The sequence below is a fragment of the Silene latifolia genome, chromosome X (genome assembly GCF_048544455.1).
Source record: "Silene latifolia isolate original U9 population chromosome X, ASM4854445v1, whole genome shotgun sequence".
Classification (NCBI taxonomy): domain Eukaryota; kingdom Viridiplantae; phylum Streptophyta; class Magnoliopsida; order Caryophyllales; family Caryophyllaceae; genus Silene; species Silene latifolia.
In genome coordinates this window covers 87,580,855-87,591,623 of record NC_133537.1, presented here as the reverse complement: position 1 = coordinate 87,591,623, position 10,769 = coordinate 87,580,855, and the positions used below count along the sequence as shown (strand labels likewise).

The 10,769-nt window shown below is 39.2% G+C and overlaps 1 non-coding gene across 1 annotated transcript; it reads right to left on the bottom strand.

Moving 5' to 3' along the window:
• Positions 1–479: 479 nt before the first annotated feature.
• Positions 480–586, bottom strand: LOC141624673 (small nucleolar RNA R71). The gene has a single exon (XR_012534478.1). It is a non-coding gene; the product is annotated as a small nucleolar RNA R71 (small nucleolar RNA).
• Between the last annotated feature and the right edge of the window lie 10,183 nt (positions 587–10,769).

The window sequence follows — 10,769 nt, the reverse complement described above, 5'->3', positions numbered from 1 at the left end:
CTTTGAGAGGTATTGGTGAGGTTGTAGATATTCAACCAAATACTATTGAGTTCATCAACCCTTTTGCAAGAGAAGGTGAGGAGAACCCAACACAAAATCAACCCACAATGCCTAAGTTTTCATCACATTCCGTACCCACCGAGGAGAACCTACCCAATGGTACTCCCACATCACAACATCTAACCGGAAATTTTATTGCCAAATCCGCATTTATCCAATTAGTCGAAAGAAGCCAATTTGGGGGGATGCCTAGTGAAGACCATCATTCTCATATGGAGACTTTTTGTGACTATTGTGATGCGATTTCTCAAACCGGTGTAACTCAAGACCAAATTCGATGGGTCTTATTTCCTTTTTCTCTAATTGGCACTGCGAAACAATGGTTGAAAGGCCTTGATAAGGCTGCTCTCGGAATTGATTCTTGGAAAAAATTGGCTCTAGCTTTCTACAAAAAGTTCTATCCACCGGAAAAGACTAACATGCTAAGAGCTCAAGTTACGGGCTTTAAGCAAAGGGATGAAGAATCTTTGTATGAAGCTTGGGAGCGATTCAAGAGAATTTGTCGCTCATGTCCTCACCATGGACTTAGCGAGTGGTTCTTGGTACAACAATTTTGGAACGGTCTTTATGAAGATTCAAGGAACATTCTCAACATGGAATCAAATGGAATGTTCACCGAAGTTGATGACAATCAAGCTTGGAACAAAATTGAGGAAATGGCGGTCCATAACTCACAATATAGTAGACCTCGCAAGGCTACTAGAGGAGGAAAGCATGAAGTGGACTCCATTACTCAATTGGGTGCTCAACTTAGTGCTCACATTGATACCATCAATTTGATGTTTGAAAAAAGCTATGTCTAGACTTGAAGAAGCCTCAAAATCACAAAAGCATCATGTTAATGCCATGACGGCATCTCCATCAATCCCAAGTGGGATATGTGAGAATTGTGGAACTTTGGGACATGACCAAAATGAATGTAGGGGAACAAATGAACAAGTGAATGCTTTCCAAGCATACAAGAGTGGTACCCCTTATTCAAACTATTACAATGAAAACACCAAATTCCATCCAAATCTCTCATACAAAAGCCAAAATGTTCAAAACCCTCAACCAACATACACCCCACCTCCCATGAGAAACCAAAATCAAAGACCCTTTTACAACCAAAACCAAGGTTACCAAAATCAAACTCCATACAATCAACAAAATGACCAAGGTTTTGGTGTTCAAAAAGCGGAGCTCCAAATGCAAAAGAATCAACAAGAGTTTTTCACTCAAATGCAAAAAGATAGTCAAGCAAAGGAAATCACCATCAACAATATCCTAGCTCACACCAAAATGTTGGAAACCCAATTGACTCAACTAGCATCTTCAAGCTCACAAAGACAAAAGGGGCAATTACCACCTCAAATTAATCCCCCAAGACATGAAACGGTTAGTGCCATTCACTTAAGGAGTGGTACAAGGTATGAAGCACCGAAGAAGCAAGTTGAGGATGAAGTTGTGGAAGCTAGTGACAAAGAAGAAACTGTGCAAAACTCCAAGGATGGGGAACTATCAAAAGAAGAAATTTCAAAAAGAAATGAAGACAAGGTCAAGGAGAAGGAGCCCATTGTGATTAGACATCCTTTTCCAAGTCGTCAAGCCAAGCCCAAATTTGATGACCAACTTGGAAAATTTATGGAAATTGTGAAGAATTTGGAAGTCTCAATTCCTTTCACGGAATTAATCAATCACGTGTCGGCCTATGCAAAATACATGAAAGACATCATCACAAATAAGAAGTCGAACCGGAAGTTTGAGACTATCACCTTCACTAAGTTGAGTAGTGCAATCCTTCAAGGGAGTTCACCTCTAAAACTCAAAGATCCGGGAAGCTTCTCAATACCGTGTACCATTGGCGACACCACGATCAACAAAGCCTTATGTGATCTAGGGGCTAGTGTGAGTGTTATGCCGTAATCGGTGAGTAAGAGGTTAGGGATGGGAGAGCTTAAATGCACCAATATCACACTCCAAATGGCCGATAGATCGACGAAGACACCATTAGGGATATGGGAAGATGTTCCCGTAAGAGTTGGGAAATTTTTCATCCCGGTGGACTTTGTCATTGTTGACATGGAAGAAGACTCCAACATTCCAATCATTCTAGGAAGACCTTTCTTACACACCGCGGGTGCGGTGATTGATGTGAAGCATGGAGAGCTCACTCTAGAAGTGGGAGATGAGAGCATAACTTTCAATCTTGACAAGACAATGAGAGCTCCCCGTTAGCATGAACCATGTTTTATGGTTGATCATTATAGCCGGAAGGATGATAGGAAGAAGTCGGAATCCCAATGGAAGAAGAAAATTGAAGATGCTCCATTCAAAGAGCAAGTCAATTGTAACAAAGAGAGCTTGAAAAGCTCACCAAAGTCAAGCAATGAAGAGGATGGCCTCATTGGCCAAGACAAGAAAGTGGGAGAGTTGTCTCTATCAACTCAAGAGAGCTTTAGTGAACAAGTATATGAAGTTTGTGGTCTTTGGGACGATGAGTTTGAAGGGATTTCCAATCCCTATATTGGTAATGCTATCGATCAAGACCGACAACAAGGGCAAAGGTCTATTGAAGATCTTTATCATGATAATGAACAAGCTTTTGATTACTTTTTCAAGGTGTTGAGCAACATCAACAACACCTTGGACATGCCCCCATGACATCTCACTAAGGATGAGAGTTTGGTGGAGTCCTCCCTAAACCACCATTTGTAAATATTTCTAACCCCCTAACTTGCATTTTAATTCTTACATTGCATTTTTCTCATTTTTGGATTTTTATGCTTTGATCAAGATAATTATCATTTTTGAGAGAAGTGAGGGAGGGACTAATGATTTAATTGATGTGTAGTGCTTTAGCTTAGTGTGGGGATAGCAATTGCCTAGGCTATTCATGCCTTAGTAGTGCCCCTACAATGAAGAACACGGAATTTAAAGAATGAAAAAATGACAAGGGATATGCAAGTGCACGGATGGTACCGAATCCGGGTAAAACAGGGAGAATCCGAGCTTATTCATGGGAATCCGCCCGTCTTCAGGAAATCCGGGCATCTTTGTCAAAATCCGCCCGTCCATCTGAGCTGAAAATTTAAAATTTTGGGACTGTTGAAGAATCCGAGCGTCCTGGTAGAGAAGACGCTCGTCTTCAGAAATCCGCCCGCCTTGGAAGAAAAGACGCCCGTCTTTTTGCCTGTGAAAAAACAAGAAATATCACTGTCTGAGAATCCGCCCGTGTTCAGTAGAAGACGCCCATCCTGCAGTCGATAAATCCGAGCGTCTTTGCGGAAAGACGCCCGTCTTTAGGCGAGAATCCTGAACAAAAAAAGGCAGAATTCGAGCGTCCCGAAGGAAAGACGCCCGTCTTCCCCTGCAATTCAAAAAATTTCGGGTATTTTAAATACCCCATCCCATATTCATTTCTTCATCCCTTCATTCAGAACACTACCCATAAACCCCAAAACTCAAAACCCTCATCCTCTTCATCACCAAAACAAGATTTCCTCAACCAAATTCAACAAAATCAAATCAAAACTTCCTTTTAACAACAATTAATCACTCCTCTTCCAACAAAAATCAAACCAAGCACCAAAATCTTCAACCTTTGAGTTGATTTTTGAAATTATAAAGGCAAAGCCTTTCATCTTAAAATCGATTTGGGTATACTTGGAAATTGAAGATTTTCACTCTTTTCTTGGTTAAATCATCAATGGCAAGGACAAAAGGAGCAACAAAGGCACCTAAGGCAAAGGCACTCTCACAAGACAAAAGAGTCTTCAAGCAAAGAAAGCCTCAGTGGCTATGGTGGTAGCTAGCTCAAACTTGAAAGTTCAACAACAACAACCTCCCTTGGAAGCAACAACATCAACAACTCTGGAAATTACTCAATTATCAAACTATCCGGAGGTAATTTTTATTTCTAACTCCCATACGGATACATTTGCCAAGTATGCTAGAAAATCCTTTCTATCTACCAAATTCATATGTGAAGATGCCTTGAACAAATTGGGTCTCCTTGAACAAACGAAAGCCTTCTTTGAAGCCATGGGGTTGGAAAAATTGTTTGCTACAAGAGAATTGACATACCCCTCCCTTACCTTAGAATTCTTGAGTTCTTTGAAAGTTACTAAGGTAGAGACTAGAGAAAACATCGAGTTCCGCCTTGCTAATGTGAGTAGGCGTATCACCTTTGATGAATTGGGTAAAGCATTGGGTCTTAATGATTCACCTAGTTATTTCAAGAATCCCGACAAGTATGACCCGCTCCTCTTTGGGAGGCGATTTTCGGGAGGAAATTTGAGAACTATCATGCTAGTCGCGCTCTATTAGTCCACCATCCGGGCATTAGAGTGTGGCACAAGGTCATCGGGAATACTATCATTGCAAGAAAAGACACTAACCACTTTACCAAGCTCGATTGTGTTCTTCTTGAGTCGGCCTTAAATATTGGAAGGGAATTCACCAAGCCTTACAATTCTCTAAGGCTTTTGGTGGAAAGATGGCTAAATATTGATTGTGGAAAGCAAGGCACCACTTTTATTGTAAATGGAGGTCTAGTCACTCTTTTGGCTAAGTACTTTGATACGAATTTCAACAAGGATAGCAAGTATGTGGCGAAAAAGGGGAGTCATCTCATTGACATGGATGCCATGATTAACAAGTACAAGTGGGTCACTCATAACCCTCTTGACACCAAATATGGGTGGCTCACCAATGACGCTAGATCTTTTACTTTGCCTTCCAAGATATGCCGTTTGAGTGTCCATCGGACCAACTACCTTCTTCCCCTCTTAAAAGAAGCCGAATACATCATCCGTCAACAAGGTGTGAAATTGAAATGCCCTCCTCCTCCATTGTCACACCACCATATCCTTTCAAGTATCAAGAGTTCAAACCCAAAGGTGTTAAAGCAAGCAATGATTACATGACTTTACTTATGCAAGAGATGCACAAACAAGCTTTTAAGGATCGGGAAGATGCATACTTAGCCCAATATCCACCCTCCTTCATTTAGCTAGGCAAGGACTACTTGATCCTTCATGTCCTTTGCCTAGTTGGGCGGATAGGGAAGTCTTCTTTCCAAGTGCATCTAGGGGTGAGATTTCGGGTGACGATGTGGTTGTCGGTGATGAGGTTGTTGATGATAGCATTGAGGAAGAGGCTAATGAAGAAGAAGAAGAGGATGATGAAGGAAGTGAGAAAGGAAGTGAAGAGGGAAGTGGTGATGAGTCCACTTCTATTGAGGAAGATGATGACAATGATGATATGGTGGAAGACTAGCAAGCTTTGGAGGCTCCTACCCTCTTGAGGTTTGTCTACTTCTTTCTTTGTTTTCTTTATTTATCTTGATCATGGTTGGAGAGTCCTAGCAACATAGAGGACTAACACCTCGGCCCCATTGAGGTGTTCTTATTTCATTGTTCCCACTTTTGAAAATCCAAAATGACAAATTTAGTTTCATGCATTGCATCTTGCTTGCATGAACTACCCCAACTTTAGGACATTAGAAATAATGTCTAACTCGGTTTGGGGAAGTACATGAATACGCAACAGGAAGTAATCTAAATTACGCTCTCCGTCATAAACAAAAACCAATGCATCATGTAGTATAGATTAGTATAGCTTGCATTTAGTGTAGAATTCATGCATCATGTTTGCATGATTTCCCATCATTTTGACCATTGAGGACAATGCCCATATTAGTGTGGGGATGGGAAATTCTAACTTAACTTTTATTCAAAAATCCAAAAAAATCAAAAAAATTCGAAAAACCATAAAAATTTGAAAAATTTAAAAAAATCCAAAAACAAGTTCATTTCCTTTGTAATGTAGTCTTGTATATATTGTTGTATATATTGTGTTTGTTTTATCCTTGTTCACATTGATCGACTACGCCACATCCGAGACATGAGGATATTGAAGACCGCATGGTATGATCTTTCCAATCTCTTTTTTCCTCTTTATGTTAATGACTATGTGGCTTTATTTTGATTGATGTGGTATAACAATGTGAACTTAGGACTTGCATTTAGTTTATATGTCATATTAGTTGGTAGAATCATTTGCATTAGGATGTTTATATGCTAGTTATATCATGGCATGTAGTTTGCATGTTAGAAAAATTTTGTGAAACCGTCTACTTGGGAAGCTTGACAAGTGTATATAGGCCCTAGTAGATGCTTTTTCTTCTTAAGACTTTGCTTGTTAGAATACTTGTAAAACACCCTAGGATGTGTCATGCTAGTATCCTTTGACCCATGGATTAAGGTCTAGTCAAGAATACCTTGTGGTGTGATAACTCCTTGGCTACCGTTTATTCCAAGGTGACCCTTGAAACCATGCATTCATCCATCATCCATGTTCTACCACATTTTTGTCATCAAAGGGAATGGGCACAAAAAGAAATCCAATTTGAGTTCAATGAAATGAAAAGTGAAAGAAAGTTTGCAAAAAAGTGCATCAAATGAAAAGAGGAGCAAAAATAGAACTCCTAAAGCTTTAAATATAAGCCACCCTCGCTACATATGGGGTGACTTTGAAAATATTAAAAAGAAATGCAAAAAGTTGAAAAATTGTCAAGTGTTGAAATGCCAAAAATCAAAAAGAAATGGCAAGAAAGTGTTCTCAAATGTCAAATGCCACAAGAAATTGGGGGGGAAAACAAAAACAAAATCAAACTCCCAAAGTGAAACTCAAATATCTATCGATCCCTTTATCCATCGTATCCATTTTTGTGCATGGTAGAGAGTGGACGACCCTTCTTCTTGTCTAGGCAAGAGGGGGAATTCCGCGATCCTCCAGTGTTTCTAACACCATAGGGAGTCTATTCTTGACAAAAGCATTTAACGATTGAGGACAAAGGTACCCTAGCTTAACACAACTTGGAGGTGATTTATTGGTATCCTTCTAGGCTTAGTAGTTTGAAGAAATTGCATCTATGAAGGAGTGTGTACCCTTGAATTGCTTCCCTTGTAGATAATTTCTGCCACTTAGATGAGGAAAGTGGCTATTCTTTTGTAGATTCATCCATTACTTGATTTTGTGTGCTTAATGTTTGGATGTGTCGCCAATTTTGACAAGACCCACCTTGCCTTGCAAGAGGGCATCCTACCTCATGGTTGTCTTGTTGTGAGTTGAAGGGGCGGAGTGAGACCCGCTAAGTGTCTCATATCGGCTATGTTATTAGGTTAGTTTAAATAATGGTCCTAGTCTTTGTCACCTCTTTACTCGGGACGAGCAAAGGTTCGGTTTGGGGATATTTGATGTGACCATAATTAGAGCATATTTAGTCCCCGAATTAGCCTTGTTCCCATGCTTTTTAGTGCATATTTGGGTCATTTATTGTCTTTAGCTCTTTGTTTTGCATTTTCATGGCAAAATGAGGCTAAATTGATTGAATTCAATGACCAAGCATCAAGGAGAGACAAGATTAGAAGGCCTTTTTACATACTATAGTAGATAGGCAATGATGAGAAAAGATCCTTGCATCCCCGAGGAAATCCTCGAGGATTTTATGAAGAAAAAGGAAGAAAAGAAGAAGGAACAAGACTGCCTAACAATCCGTGCGTCTTCCCCTGAAGACGCCCGTGCACAACTAACAACCCGTGCGTCTTCACCCCCTGGACGCCCGGGCAAAAGCTCCCAAAGACGCCCGTCTTCACCCCCTGGACGCCCGGGCAGAAGCTGCCAAATCCGCCCGTCCCGTGCTAAAGACGCCCGGATTCCCAGACAGTCCCATTTCGTCTTCTTCAAGCTTCAAGGAAGGATGCACATCTTTTACTAGAGACCGGAGTCTCCCTAGAGACCAGAGTCTCCCAAAAGAGACCGGCGATTCCTTAACAAGGGACTTAATCGTCATTTAAGCCCTTAGTTAACCGTATTTCATGCACCTAATCCCCACTATAAATACCCCATTAGTCTAATTAGAAGAGCATGTTCTTCTTAGCAATCTTTAGGGTAGTTAATATCAATCAAATCTCTCTTTAATCTTGTAATCAACATTTAATCAAGTTTTAATACACGTTTTATTTCCTTAATCTCACTCTTGTTCATCCTTTATTTTGGGTAATTGAAGATTATTTGGGTTATTATTGGGAGATTGGCAACCTTCCAATCAAGCATCAAGTACTTCTTTTATTCTTTTCTTTATTATTGGAATCATTAGTAGGTATAATTCTCTTAATCCCTTTTTAATTATTGTTAATTATCTTCATTTATTCATCATGTTTCACTTTGTTGGTATGATTGACAACCTTTCTAGCATGTTCAACATGATAATGAGTGAGTAGTTTCCTTAACTAGGGTTAATGGGTAATTAGGGGAAACCAACATGGGGAATGATTCATGCTTAAATTAATATGCTTTCATAGTTTATTTGCTTGCTTGTTGTGATCTCAACTTATGCAAATGTTATGTTTGATGAAATGTGAGCCTATGAATCCTTGCATTTTTTACCCATCACCTATATTTTCAATGAGACTTGTAAGACATAACCCAACTCGAGTCTCATTAGACCATGCATATTGTTGAGTAGGGAAGATTAAATCGACTTGTAGGTGTTGTACAATCTAATCTATTCGGCTCCGGGACCCAAGCTTTGCTAGGATTGTAAGATATAAACCAACTCGATCCATCACAACAATAATTGCTTGCTTATAACTTGAGTATATGTTTGTATGATCAATTCCCGTGAATCCCCTATGACCCCATGACACCCTAGTGCCTTTTATCAATTGTTTACATCCCTTTTAATTCATCTTGCTTGTTTACTTTCATTGCTATTTAGTTTAGTGATCTTCTACTTCAAACCCCAATTGTGACACCCCTTAAGACACCACTAGTTGCAATAGAAATCTCATCTCAATTCCCGTCCCTTGGGATCCGACCTTTACCTGCCTCTTTACTAATTGTAGAGTTGTTTGTGAAGTTATAAATTGTGTTTTGGTCTAGGTACTCCTAACGACAAGTACTGAAAAATTAAACCCGTACACCGACCAGAGGGCAATTTCGTCTACATTCGAGTCGAGCATCACTAAACGTTAACTTAGTTCATCTCGTTTCGTCAAACATGTAAGTCTGAGGGTGTAAATCTCTCTTTTATTTATTGTTCTTTATTGTTGTAATCATATTGTAAGATTTATGTCGAAAATACAATTAAAACCGATTTCTAAAACCCTTTGTTTAAACCCTTTTTACGGATTAACAGGAGACAAACATAAAGAAGGGACGCAGAAACTGTTGCGCCTCTTGGAAAGGACGCAGCACTTGCTGCGCCTCTTCCTGAGGTTGCCGCCGTTCTTGCTTCTCTTCTTCTTCCATCGTCTTCTGTTGGTTTCGCCATTTTGTTTTCTTTCGTCTTTGATTGTTCTTGTTTCATTCACATGATAATTTAACATATTGTTCATCATGATTAACATATAATTTATGATTAAATCCCAACTCAAATCCCAAATAACCAATATTTGCGGGTTTTCGTCATTAAAATCAAATTTGGGTTTTAGAGGTTCGATTCATCAATATTGAGTCTCTGGAATTCGTCGTTGATATATTTTTCATCAATTGTTCATCGTATCCATCATTAGTTCGTCATTAATAACCTAATTATTCTGTTTAATCCTTAATTTACTAATTAACCCTTTTTTTAATCATGCAATTAATTCATCTTAATCGGTTTCATCCATGTTTATTGCTTTCATGACCATTAATCACATGTAAATAATCTGCTAATCATTTTCATCCGAGTCAAATAGCATAATCAAGCCTTAAAATCACCAATTAACATTAACGATTTGCAATTCCGGCTTCACAACCAGAACTGAGCCAAGGAACAGACGCATCAACTGCTGCGCCTCTTCCCGAGTCTTGCAGCTCTGCTTTGTTCTGGTTGATTTCTGTCTCTGAACTCCCGTCTTGCTTTGACCTAGTTTTAGCTTACGTATTAATTAACTACTATTCGTATTATCACCCTTAATTCCTATTCATTAATTTGTTTATTTATTTCTTTTCTCAAATTATCCGTTTTAGAAGTATTTTCGACATAAATCGTTTAATCCAATGTAATTATTGTAATTTTCTTTGTTGTATTTATTTTTCTTGTCTTATATTGTATTGTATGTTTTCACATGTAATCGATCCTAAATCTCAACTTTGACCCAAAGCATGTTAAATTACGTGTTCACCGACTTAGCATTAATTCTCACATGTTAGGATTAAGACGTTGGATGTTGCATTGCATGCATATAATCGACAAAATATCGAGTATAGACAATCTTCCCTAATCATTAGTAGAGGCCGCTATCGAGGCGGGCGGGATTAGGTGTTCGATTAAAAGAGCTTCCTAATACGTACCCTCACCCCTTACTCCAGATCTCTGTGAACATCCGTGTTCATTGGCATCCACGAGAGACATAGAATGCTAAGGGTAACGAGTTCTTGGTGTTCATGTCACTACTTTGTGTCTTGACATGGCACGAGGTATTCAAACGGTTTCCAATTTTCCACAATAAATTGGTGGCGACTCCACAAATGCAAACGCTTGTTCTTCCCCAAGCGCCCTCGTGGGCCCATTGTCCACACCTTTAGCTAGACATTCCCAAATAAATAGGACTGTTACCATCTCGGTTTCCCGAGGTAGTGAATAACAAAGTACAATAATACCAAAGTACTTTAACTTAAAACTTAGCGATTACATATTTATTACAAATTAACCAACTAAAACTTAATATAAAAAC